This window comes from Haemorhous mexicanus, chromosome 3 (assembly GCF_027477595.1).
Source record: "Haemorhous mexicanus isolate bHaeMex1 chromosome 3, bHaeMex1.pri, whole genome shotgun sequence".
NCBI lineage: Eukaryota > Metazoa > Chordata > Aves > Passeriformes > Fringillidae > Haemorhous > Haemorhous mexicanus.
The window spans coordinates 225,931-239,488 of NC_082343.1; the positions used below are offsets into that span (position 1 = coordinate 225,931).

Sequence of the window (13,558 nt, forward strand, 5' to 3'; positions counted from 1 at the left end):
ACAATTTAGATAAAGTGAGAAGTCAAACCCAGCCTGGCACTGCTCCCTGTAGCACCATAATAAAAATCCTCAAGCACTGTAATGCCCCAACTTCCTCCAACACAATCCTGGCTCCTGAAGTTGAATGTTTTCTGTTTTAGATGCAGGGGATTAGATGTAAATCCTTCCCTCCATTTCAGAGCTGGGATTCGAGTGGCTTTCAGCCACGTCAGCTGCTCCACCTTGCTGTGGGTTGAATGTATAGTCAATAATATATTACATAAAGAATGAGAATTATTAAACCTTTACATAACCAGCAATCCATAATCAATATTTCTCCCAGCAGTTTTAGCTGCTTATATTTTAAAGAGACAAAACTCCCTGAAATTGTTATTCCTGACCCACACAAAACATGCTGGCAAACCTTAATGAGTAACTCTGAGGTATAAACATGGAAGTGTTATTTTGATGCAAAGATTCAGGCATGACTTTTGTCTAACGTTAGCTCCTTTTGAAAAACTTGTCCACAGATTGGCCCTTTACAAATGGTAATAACTTTTGTCTCTGTAGTATTAATCAAGCTAATTCCTTTCAGAGAAATAGGATTATTCACTAATTTTTCAGTCTCACTCTTCTCTCCCCTGTACATCTCTGGTTTTCATAGCCTGGATCAAAATTCCCATTACTTGCAATGGGAATTTTACTTTTCTTGTTTTATGCTTCCAATGCAAGATGGAACAAAAACCTTCCAGGCTTCCTATCACATAGCTGCCGGTACTGTTCTAATTTTGATTTTCCTTCCTTTCATGGGCAGTGACTTAGATTGACATGGACACAGGTTTTATATCAATTGTCTCATAACTTGTCTTTACTTTTGCCTATCAGGTCTCAGAGGAGATAAGGCTGGGAAGGAAAGGAAAGGGGGAATTACAGTTATAGTGAATTCACTTCCAAGAATCCACCTAGAGAGACAGATATAGTTTCCAGATACTATTGCAGGACTTGGCAACTTAATAGGTCATTAGACGTCACTTAAAACTTTTAATCTCATACCAGGGACTGAGCTACAAAAAGAGTCCAACAAGCAGAATACTGTAATAAAGCAAAGCAAATGCTACTCAATGAGCAAGTTTTCTAGAAACAAACATGCTCAGCAGATGAATTAGAAAAGGCAGAAGAAATCCTTTCACCTTTGGTCAGTTCTTGAAGCAGTACTCATAGTGAATCATCAGAAAAAACAAATATTTTCTCAGTGAAAATGTGAAGGAAACACTCCAGCCATTAATGCTTTGACACAGAAAGAGCATTTGATATTAAAAATTTTTAAATGCTTGTCTCTATTTGCTTTTTGTAGATTTTGCCTATTGGTGAAAGTATTCTGCATCTGGTCCCACTGCTGTGACCTGGATGAGAGCAGCATCTTCCAAGGAAGCTGAGTGACTGAGCACAGCATCATCTGGATGTCACTGTATTTTACCTTTTGTATTTTCTCTCAGTACAGAAAACTTGGTACAACCTCCCTTCCCTGAGTCCAGAGTGGATTTGCAGAATTTCCTCTCCCAGACTGGAAGAAAGATGGAAAAAAAAAAAAAAAAAAAAAAAAAAGTTTAGCGGTCCATTTTACTTAATTCCATGAAATAAAATTTTTGATGATCTAAATGCATCTCTTTTGGTTTCAGAACTGAGATTTTTTTTTCAGTCAGCAATTATACAAAAATTTACAATTTCAGGTCAGTTTTCATAAACAGGTACAAAATTTCATAACAAAAAGTATTTTCATTGAAAATATGATATGCTTTTAGTAGAAGAGATGCACTTCAGATCACTTTCCTTTTTTTTTTTTGTTTGGTAGAGTTCGTGACTGGCCGTGTGATGAGGGTACACTGGAATTTAACAAGTTTAATCGTGTTTAATTTATCTTTGTGATCATGCTATAAAGAGGAGATGGAGATACCTGGGCCATGGACTTGTAAAACACAGTAAGTAACACTGGCGAGGAAACCTGTGCAGTCCTCTCAGACCAAATTCCTGCTTAAGCCTCTGAAGAGTCAAATTAAACTGTTTCTTCTGCTAAAAAATGTATTAACACCATTGGAGTCAGAAAGGCTCAATATTCCCTGGGGGCTCCAGCTATCAGTTAATGCTTTCCAAACCCTTCCATATGTTGGCTGAAGAGAAGCCAGGGTTTCTTCACCACTGTCATCATATCAGTTTTAATCAGAGTCCAGCATCTGAAGTACATGGATTTGTTTCCAAATTAACCACATATTGCATCTCTTCAATCAGAAATTTTTACTGCCACTTGTTTATTGGATCCTCAGGAGATGGATTTGGAAGCTTAAAAAGTTCAAACTCAAGAGTTTCAGAGTTCTCTCCCAAAACCTAGAACTTCTCATTGTTAGGTTTGTTTCCCGACTAAGAAAAGATAGAAGCCCTTTTAATTCATTTTGGAAAAAAAGTTATGACTTTTCCCTCAAAACATCATTCCAGTCTACACTCGCAGGAGAACTGCTGGTAGCAAGCTTGGGATACAGCAGAAGAGCTGCCTAAAACAGAAGCAAAGTTTCTTCAGTTTTGCAACCTTTGTGGATTCTGGTCTTTTCCTTGTATGTTTTCAGAGATAGTGAATGAAAAATTGGCCCCTTGTCCTCGGAGTGGATATGACCTCAGCTGCACTTACCAACACCTGGGATCAGGGCCCTGCCATGCTGTGTCTTTGCTAGCAAGGGATGCAGGGAACAAGGGTACCACAGGCAATGCTGAATCATTCAACAAGGAAAGGAAAATGAAGATGAGAATGAAGAGCAAATTCAACCTTGGGAGAATGGACATCCCCAATCCCTGACAGAAATAAATGAGGATAATGCCTTTTCCATGTACTGCCGTGAGACACGGGCTAAACTGGCTGCCACGGCGTTTCTCCAGTAGCCACTGCTCCACAAATAACAAACCCCATCCAGGCAGGGTGAGCCACTTATGGAAACTTACCAGAAGCACAAAAAGATGATGTTTTCCTCTCCTTCTACCCAGTCAACCCTCCTGCTGGACACAACAGCTCTGCACATCCACGTACAAATACATGTTGCTGCTAATAGAATGTATCACTGAATTCCAATGATCAAACATCCCCAGCATCAGAAGAGCAACTCACCATGAACCGGTGTTTTGCACTGACCACTTAAAATGCTATAAAGATACTGAATCCAGGGAGCTCAAGGGAAAAAAGCCCCCAAAGGTACCATGTCAGTAGATGAACTCAGATTTTAAGAGCTTTTCCTATTGTTTTTCTACTCATTAATGAGTAGATTCAGTCTGTATAGAAATTACTTCTTTCCTAAGTGCTAAACTCTGCATTGGACCCTGCTGTTGATCGAGGACTTTGAAGAAATCTGTCATCTCTCCCTGTTCCTTTGCCTACAGAACACAAATTTGGTCCCAAGACTAATCCTTATGTTGAAAAGAAGTTCTTCACATTTCTCAGCATTGTTTGAGAGTGAAGAATACATTGAGAAGGGTTACCCCTGTCTTCAGGGTGAGGTTCCTGAATTATAATCAGGAGAAGAAAGACTTTGCCACCAAATAATGTAAAGTGCAAGTAATGAAATAGAGGAAGGAATCAAGGTAGGAGACCCAATTTCTGGAGATTCCATAATAATAATTTATTCATTACGGGGGATAAGCCACACTGAAGGTGTTTGTAGATGTGAATCTTGACTGCTATTTCTAAAAACTCTTCACCATCCTCATTTTAATTGGATTGAAGAAAGGGGGATGCAGGAACCACAGAGCTGTAAGGACTGAGTAGGATCCAAGCAGTTACATGCATAAATGCCAAAAAAAGTCTTCTAATCTAGAGAGAGTTACAGATTCTGCCCTTTCCCCTGTTACTTCTGGCCTCATGGACAGTACAAATTAGCAGTTAATGGAATTGTTACTGCAGCACCTGGAGAACATGCAGTGTGCCACTGGAGAGAATTCCCAAATGAAACGATGTACTTTGGCTCTATAACCAAAGAAATATCACAGGCTTCAGGCCCTCTTGTAACACAGAAGAAAATCTCACTTACTGAATTTTCTTGCAAACCACCCTATTTCTGGAACTGGGATGTTATCTAGCTGAGCAATTACCGAATGATATTAAGAGTTCCTCGGATAACAATCAACTAGAATAAAATGCTTTGTTAGTGGTGTTTTCCTCTTTCTCTAGGTTTTCTCTTTTCCTGTAATTTTTAATAGCAGTCAGTACTCATTATAAAGTTTTTCATCAGCACATAAGCATCAGTGCTGAAACCTGAACAGGCAACAATCTGCAGAGAGAAAACCCCACACATGCAGAAACACTGGGGCCTGCCCAACCCAGCTGGAAAACTCCTGAGGCAAAGGAAAGAGGGAATCTAGGTGAAAAAACTGCCTGTGGCAGTATATCCCATTGGAAAATTCAGGTTTCACATCTGCCTTGGCTGGCTTATAAATAAAACAATGAAAACAATTCAACAGTTTGCTATCCTAGTCTTACCCAGTTGCTTGTGTTAGAAATTTAGCAGCATTAATAGGTTTTTTTGACTGCTGAAGAAAATTTCCCATGACTTATGCTGGTGTACACTCAAGCAAGAACTCTGAACATAGTCCATGTTTGAGGCAAAGAGAAAAATGAAAGTGCTTTAAATCAAAGCACAGGATTGCCGTGCTTTGATTTAAAATTCATATACAAATGGATTTTTAATTTGTGAAAGCCCTGGACAAGATGCAACATGACCCTCCACAGAATTGTTCCTAGGCTTCAGTGGTGAGCTCCTGATTACAATGGTTCCCATGTTGCACCAAATTTCAGTGCAATTTTGAGTGTGGGCTTCCAACAAAAAATCATTATCTCAGCAGGTTATCCTGAAATACATCTTAATAAATCACTGCCATTATTGAGTCTAAAAGGGGGAAGAGAAAACTTCTCACCAACTTGTAACCAGTAGCCTTGAAAATGAAATATTCCTGCTAAATTTCCACTAAATTTTCTCCTGTGAGCAGGCTACATTGAGTCTTGTAGATATTATTTCAATCATTTATCAATTTAATTAATAATTGGTTGATAATTGTCTACATAATCTCTGTATGGAGACAGTCAACCCTCTTCTGAAATTCTTTACCATAGTCTTGGAGGATTCGGGGTTTTTCCCCCTCACAAGAAGCAGGAGTACTTTTTCTGTCACTGTAAATAAATGCACAAAGGTTTAAAAATGTCCTCTTTTGGCCATTGAGTGGTTTATCAATGCAACATTTAACACTATAATACAAGATTTGAGACTAGTCTTAATTTTGGGCCCATCAGACTTATGGGGACTAGTTAGCATTGGCACCAGATGGATTTGTGTCAGGGAAACCTTAGGAAAAGCCAAAGCCTGCCTTCACAGAAAGGTGAAGGGTGCACCTTTTTCTCTTTCCCACTTTCCTTCACTTTATAGCCTTCTCTAGATTCATATGCAGAAGTGTATAAGTTGTATATTCTTTTGTCTTGCCAAAATCTGTTAGCAGAAGTCTATTGTGTGTGTAAATATCCTATCTTTTAAGATATACTATTAGAAATTTCCAGGAGGTAAAGAAAGGAAAAGAAAAAGGCTGCTTTTCAGAAGCAAGGACTAGAAGACATAAAATTAATTGCCAATGTTAAGTAGAGGTGAGTCCACATAAGTGTGATGGGCCCGACCTTAGGGGGCGGGTCACAATTCTTACATTTTAGGGTTAAAAGGTTGCATTGATAAGCAACTCCAAATATATGTAGTAAGGAGGTAAATGACAAAAACAGTCCTTGGAATTTCTAATTCCTGGGCCAGGACAGAGTCCAGGCTGTCAAAAAGATTCATGGTACAGCCCAGTTGGGTTTTATGGGCCCAAACGGAGTCTATTAACTTGGATCCAGAGTCAACAGTAGGGGCCAGGACATGTAGGTGGTGTAGGTTCCAATGGAAACATTTTCCCCACTGCTGCCACATTAACAATCTGCTCTTGAGTCAGATAGAAATATCCCAACCTCCCTGACCCATCCAGTCTCCTGGACAGAATTGTCCTTGGCATATTCCTTGCTGCCCACCCTCCCTGATTTTCCTCCATGCTATCCTGTGGAATTCTCAAGAACCCTGTGAAATTAAGGCAAGGACTCAATGCGAGACAATTTTGCTGACTACAGTGAGCTTTTATAGGCCGAGAAACAAGTCAGAAAAAAACCATTGACCTTTCTCCCTCCCTGGACACGAGCCACTCCAGAGCTTGTATCTGAATATGTGGTTCTCATGTATATTTATTTACTTAGGAGTGGCATTCCTATTTTTATAGCTTTGAGTTTTTAATTTTCTTGTTAGCAGCATTAACAAGGTTCATGGCATATAAAGTGAGCTGTGGCATTTAAAAAATGTTGGTCTAATGTAACACCAGCCTTTTTTTATATACATGTTCAATGGCAAACTCCTACTGACAGGCAGAATGCATTTCTATGTCTGGGCAAGTTTATAGACGGTGTTCCCACCTCTGGGCCATAAGGTCACAAATTTGTTTCTGATTCTATTAAAGAAACACTCAGCAATGCTAAGTCTGTGTGCTTCTTTTCTTTCTTTCCTTTTTTTTTTTTTTTTTTTTTTTTTTTTTTTTTTTTTTTTTTTTTTAATGAGGGGGACTGTTTTATAATATCCACAATCTTAAAGATACTCCAAGGAATCTGTTGACTGCTGGGCTTTTCACCCCTGTGCCCTGACCAAACAGCACTGACTGCAGATTTGAGAAGCTTTGTCTGTTAGCATCCAGATAAGACCAATTTTGGAGAAATCTTGCATGACTGAAAAAAGAACAGGCATTGTCCCTGTCATCTATCTGCATGTCTGCCCTGGTTTCAGTGGGGTTTCATGGGATTTACCTCTGCACCGAAAGGGTGTGCAGAAATTACAGATTCACAGTACCTGTTGTCTGCTCCTCTTTCCTCAGCAGATCCTCGGTATGACTCTGAGCACATCCCCAAAAGGCTCTGCTGCCTGGCCCTGCACACGCGTGGCATGGAGGGAACAACATTCCTCCCTTCCCTGCCTCCGCCTCTCTGCAAGGTTTTAGAGGCAAGGCAGAGAGAGATCAATAAAGGCCTTTGCACCACACACATGAATAAGGATATTTACTGAACTCATGGCAAGGACAAGCAGAAAGGTGAATCAGAGGTGGCTGCCCTAGGAAGCAACTGCCCTATTTTTTCTTGGAGTTAGTTTAGGTATGTTCTCCTTTCCGCCGTGTGGTGGCTCCAGCTGCAGCTTCCTCAGCATAAGTGTTAACTGCCTCACACCCAGCCTCGTTCAACAAGAGAGGAGGCACAATCCAGCCTGGCCTCAGCCATGAAATCCCTTCATGCTGGAACACACGCTCTGGGCTTTGTGGCTACAAACATACAGAGACTTGGCTTGAGAAATAAGCAGGGGCCAGCAAAAAGACTGAGCTGACAGGTTGAAATTAAGAGCATGGGAGAGAGAGAATGCTGGTGAGTTTGGAGGAGGGAGGATAAACTCAAATGTCTGCTGAAAGAATTCCAGCATCATCCATTACTGTCCAGAAGGCAGTCACAAAAAAACAGAAGGGCAAGAAGTACAGCCTTTTCTGTGGGATTCTTTGGCTTATTGTGGTTAGGAGGATCAAGGCTAGGTATCACATGCCTCCACTGAAGGGAGATGCCCTGGAATAAAGCAAGGAATTTCTAGGCTAGGGAAAAGGCTGACCATGTTCAAACTGAGCACAGGAAAAAGAATTTGGCTGCAGAGTCTGACTGGAGGACTTCTGGCTACATGAGAGGACTCCAGGTCTATTATTTCTCTAATTTCCTTATGCCCCCAAGGAAGCTTTTGCTGGAAATTTGCTTCCATTTATGGGAAGACTGGAAGAATGAGGGCTAGACTGTGATTGAGCATCTGGCAATCAGAAATAGGGTTCAAAGGAGAGGAAACTGCTCAAGCAGGATCTGACAGTGCTATTCTACACTGAAAATTGACCCCTGCAAGCGACAGGCTGCCACTGCTGGTCATTCCACATGGGTATTTCTGCAAAGTGACAGTTCAGGGAACTCTCTGCAGCCTGGCTCCAGTAAGCTGACCTTGCCCTCTGAAAATTGTCATCACCACAGATTCTTGTGGCCCAGTGGCCTCCTAACTGATATTTTGTGCAGTATCACCTGCTTCAGATTCTCTCCTCCATGATAAGGATGGGTCTGGCTATCAACAACAACCACAAAACCATTGCTGATTTGGTCACCTGAAATATAATTGTTTATGATCACCACGGAAAACCTTTACTGAAACAGGTTTCGAGTCATCTTCCTTCTCCTGAGAAAGGCAAGTTTTCTTTGGCTTTGGAGAAATCTGCAATCTTAAGCTTTTAAAGAATCCTGGCAGAAATTCCCTTAAAATAAAGATCTACGGGTAGGGAGCAGGTATGTATCTCCCACAAAGCAAAGGAAGTTATCCACTAGAGCAAGCAATCTACTTCAGTTCCTCTGATCTCTGTTAATTTGGTTACTGTTGCAAACCACTTGGACAGTTTACAGCATCAATTCTGTGAGAAAAGCAGAAGCGGGTTTAATGTGTTTGGATTTTGGTCAGAAAAGAATCCAAAATAGCTGGGGTGGCTTGTCCATGAGAGACAGGATTAATAAGCAAGCAATGATCAGCTACTCTGCCCCACATTTAGGCTTTCTACCTTATTAAATAATACAGACATTGTGATTGTTCCAGAAAGGCTGGTGAAACCGATTCAAGGTGATGAAGAGACTGTGACTTTTTTTTGGGTTTGGTTGGCATCATGACACCGAGAAAGAAGTTGATCACAGTTTTCTATACAGAAAAACAGCAGATGCTTACCTTTCATGTTTATCTCCCTCTACAAGAGATAATTTCCCATAAATACTCTGTACCATTAGGTATGTATAACAAAAATGTTCTGCATATGCAAGCCCAGTGCTAAAACAACAAAGTACAGTGACAAGCACTGTTACTCATTACTCCCAGCAGCATTCCCTACAAAGCACAGTTTATCTGACAGTACTGGAAGACTTAGGGCTTGCTTCTGGGAGGGAAGGATGAGCACCAGTGCTGCTGTGCACATGGTTTGGGTTGGCTCCATCAGCTCCCACAGCACATACTGCAAACCTCACAGAAGTGTCTGGTTCTGCAGCACAGTAGCAGATCTGGAATGTGCACTGGACTAGATCCTCGAGGGGTATAAATCAAAAGAGCTGCACTGCAATCACCCCATCTGCTGCTCTTTGTGTCACCTCTGGTGTGGGATTACACGGAGAACAATCACCCTCCAGTGCTTTCTTAGAGACAGCCACAAACACGCCACATACCTCCAGCCCTTCCAGTAGCTACCCCCTGTGCTCTCAGGGATTCTGTCCCGTCCCTCTGCCCTTTCTTCCCTCCATTCTTCCCCCCAAAACTGGCATCACACAGCATTTTGGCCAATTCTCCAAACTGAAAACATCAAAGCATATCTCTGGTTAGATCTCATCCCAGCCCTCCGAGTCTGTTGACTTGGAAAGTGAATAACTAATAAGGCAGCATGCCATTGTTTTCTGTTTATGATAATGGAAATAAATTGTTGGCTGCAACTCAAGCACTGATTGTTCCTTTGATATCACTGCCAGAAAGCAAAATAAAATGGATTTTTAAAAATCACCTTTCACAGAGTGCCACAGGCATTTGAAAGATGAGCCTTTTTCCATGCCAAAGCTCTACCAGAGGTGCCAAATACAGGAGAAGAAAACAATCCAAATCCTTCACTATTAAAAAACCAACAAAAACAAGAGCACAAGAGAGAGTGTGAGAGCAGGATTGCCTGGGCAGCAGGATGGTCTGGGTGGGCTGGCACACCACAGGTGTCCTGAGAGTGCTCATGAGGGAGCAGCAGAGCTGCCTCCATGGTGAGGAGCACTTCCTGAGGAATATTGAACACATCCTTTGCATTCTCTCCCCCAGTAAAAAAAGCACAAGTAGGCTGGATGAATTACTGTCTACCTGGCAGCTCTTAAACTGATAAGAAGAGACTTTAGGAACCAAAAAGGCAGGGGAGTGCTTTGCCCCAGAACTTGAACCGCTCATAAATCTTGCTCATATGTTTCTTTCATGGTTTGGGGGTTTTCTCAAGCTACATGAAGCAGCAATTTCATTGCACCTCCAATCCTCCACAGTGTTTTGGTACCTTTCCCATGGAATTTTAGGGGCAGGCTTTCAGGCACTTGAATTTTTTTCAGGGTGCTACCACTCCTACCTAACAGGTCGGGCATTGGCAGCACTGTGACACACACACAGGGAGGAGGTTCCTCCTCGGAGTTTGGAGCTGGATGCAGATCTTACACGATCAGAGCATGGTGCTGTTTGGTTTTCATGACGTGCTGCAGTTTGATTTGGCTCGGAGCAGAGGATGGAGCGGAGAGCCAGATTCAGATCTCAGGCCAAACATGGATTGTGTTTCAGCTACCAAACTTCATCATGGTTTGGCAAGATTGTGCTCTCACCTGCTCACATCATGTGAAGAACACCTGTGATCTGCTGGAAAGGAGGTTGCTTGTGCTGTGAGAAGCTCCCAGAAGGAACGCCAGGCTACGAGAACCTGCTTTGGCTGGCCCCAGCTGCTGCAGGCGGACTGGGAGTGCAGAGACACTGGAACATGCTCAGAGGAAAAACAGAGGTGTAAAGAGAAGCTGTCAGGAGCAGAGTGCAGCTTTGGGCCTTTCCTTGGTGTCAATTCTTTTCATTTCTAGCACTAGGACTCAGAAGCACAACAGCAGCAGCACGACCTGAGAGCAGACCAAGAGAAATAAAAACTATATCACTTTCTACAAAAGCCTGCTTTTGAAATAATCCCCACACTGCCACCAGCCAGTGTCCTTGGCTATCATTTTTGGAAGAACATGCTAGAAGATCCTTTTTTTCCAAAGCTCAAACCAATACCACAACTTAAATGGCCGAAGATAAGTGTGACAAGCAGCATGGCCTGCTAAATATTAAGGCTGTTGGACATAGATTTTAGGCCCATGCTTGGCTCAAAGTGCATCCTTATTCTTCCAAGCATTTAAGCAAATGATTACCTTCAAGGCTGTAGTACAGAATGGAGTAATTTAAATGGGATTTTATGAAGTCCTTATGACATAGGTGCTGTTCTGAACATAAAGGTTTGAAGGGCTCCCACCAAAGTACCCTGGAATAAAGTAAAGACTTTCGATTGGCTTCAGCAAATATTCAACCAGGTCCTAATTTTTATACTTATTACTAGCTTATAACAGGATATTTAGAAAGAAAAAAGAAGGAACTTTTTTCTCCAGATAATACCATCTACTCTATTTCTGAAAATTAAGGGTGTGATTACTGACCCATAAGTACTTTACAATCACACTTTGGTTTGAACTTTAATAAGTGTATGTAGGTTTACTAACTCTAGCACTGCCCAGTAATTTATTTCCCAGGTGGGCTACGAAAGTCATCTGGAAGAAGGAAAACAGTGTCTAAGTGCTTGCTGTGCAAAGGGGTGATTGTGCTAGCTGGATTTGTGCATGGATGTTTTTGGAAACAGTTTTCAGAGGAGAGACTTAAGTTTTCTAATAAAATAAAACCTTTTCCTTTAACCCAGAAGCAGTGCTTCAAACTCTTACTTATTTCATTGAAAGATAGATGATTGCTATCTGCTGCTCTTTTGAGGATAGAAACTGGGTTCAAAGGCAGCAAAAAGCTATTCAGACTCCAAAAGCTGCTGCGACAGAAGTGTGAAGGAGCTCTCAATGTCTTTGCAACCCCATCACCGTTCTTTCCCCAGACAACAATCAACCTTGGGGGCTTGTACAAACTTTCATGCACTGAACAGTGTGATCCAGAGTTGTGGTACCCCCAAGGGCAGCGCAAAAGTTTCAGGTGCCAAAAGGCAGCTTCTCTGTGCTCAGTGACTGCCCCTTTGCTGCTGAGAAAAGCTGAGTCAGAGATGCTCACCTGAGGCAGCTCCAGATGCTGTGGCACACAGCAGGTTGACTCCTTAGTGCTGTTTGAATCCCAGAGCACCGTGGTTTGGTTGACAGCAGCTGGCACACCTGTAAATCCCTTGCTGAACATTGATCTGCCATGGCTGAAGAGACAGAAATTAAACATCAGACCTGAAAATGCAGATGGCATTGATGTTCTGGCACATGAACTATTAGGGATATTTACAGGTCCCTGGAGACCAAGGAAATATTACACTGTGCCATGCAAATCCAATATTAAATGAAATTTCTGCTTCTGCAGCTGATGTGGCCTCTACTCATTCCACTCAGCAAGTTCCTGGGAATACTTCAATGTAAAGAAAAATATCTACTTTGTTCTCTTAAAAAATCTTGCTTTGGCAATATCTATGAAACTTCAGGAAAGTCATTCCCAAGGAATCACCTCCTGGACACAGCACAGTTCAGATTGCTGTGACACTCATGCTAAAGTTATCTTGGTTTAACTTGAAAGCAGCACCTCCCTGAGGACTCCTCAATTCTGGAATGAGCAATGTGTTTCTGTGTTCTGTGAAAGCCTGGATTATTTTTAATCTTCTGGACATGTTACAAAGATCAATTTATAGTCTCAGAGAGACTGTAAGGACAAGGGTTTGCGGGCAGACAAAATGGGGGTTGGATGTTGTTGATTAGTGAATATTATTATTTCTGATTTTTCAAGGCAACTTTGACTTCCTTGCACTGCTTGCTTCATTCCAGGAAAAAAAAAAAAAAAAAAAAGTTGGGAACTGGCTCAGATGCATGGACTGCAATGCAGCCGTGTTCTCTTAGCCCGTCAGAAAGTTTGATCCATACATTACAAGCTGAGCAAGTCCTCACAGCTCTGGACAGGTACTGTGCACCAAAAAAATATAGAAGATAGTAACAGCAAAGCTTTCTTTTACTCTCTCTGTCACCATTTTACATAAACCATAATGAATTATGCCAATGACTTTGTTCCCAAATTACTTCAACATGGAAGAGCACCTTGCCTGAAATTTTGAGACAAACAGCTTGATAGCATTTCCCCATATTATGCAAGGCTTCCAATGAAAATAGCAAGGACAGCGTTTGAGCAAAACTACGGTATGTGCTTCCCATAATATTCAGCTATGTATATTTTAAAATTCTCTGTTCATTCATGTTGCAGACCCAGCAGTTCAAGCATGTATCACAGAATACTGCACAAACATGCAGACTGAATTTGTATACATTTCAGAAGTCAAAAAAAACCTTGAGCAGAATTTTCTCCAGTTCTACTTAAATCTCACTTGAACCTTAATTAGCAAATTGCAATTCCTGACACTTAAAAGGACCCCAGTGCAATTGTTCCCTTAATTTTGGCAGATGAAAAGCAAGAACCACAAGCTTTTGTGTTATTTCCAACTAAAATAATCAAGTGGCCTATGTTTGCCCAAAGTTTCACAAACACTTCTGCAGGAAAACATGGCAGGGCACTTTTACAAAATGCTGCTAATGCCCAGAGTTCCACACTCCTGAATTTAAAGCTTTACCACTTTTTTTTTTTTTTTTTTTTAAACTTCCACCATGATTGTTTTC

General features: G+C 41.4%; 1 long non-coding RNA gene across 1 annotated transcript in view; it reads right to left on the reverse strand.

Moving 5' to 3' along the window:
* Positions 1-13,558, reverse strand: part of LOC132324398 (uncharacterized) — a 122,462-nt gene that overhangs the window by 20,353 nt on the left and 88,551 nt on the right. Inside the window, exons 6-9 of the long non-coding RNA XR_009485610.1 lie at positions 11,973-12,105; positions 11,081-11,190; positions 10,508-10,789; positions 1,457-1,543 (exon numbers count right to left, since the gene is read on the reverse strand). This is a non-coding gene — a long non-coding RNA (uncharacterized LOC132324398). The remainder of the gene's footprint in view (positions 1-1,456; positions 1,544-10,507; positions 10,790-11,080; positions 11,191-11,972; positions 12,106-13,558) is intronic.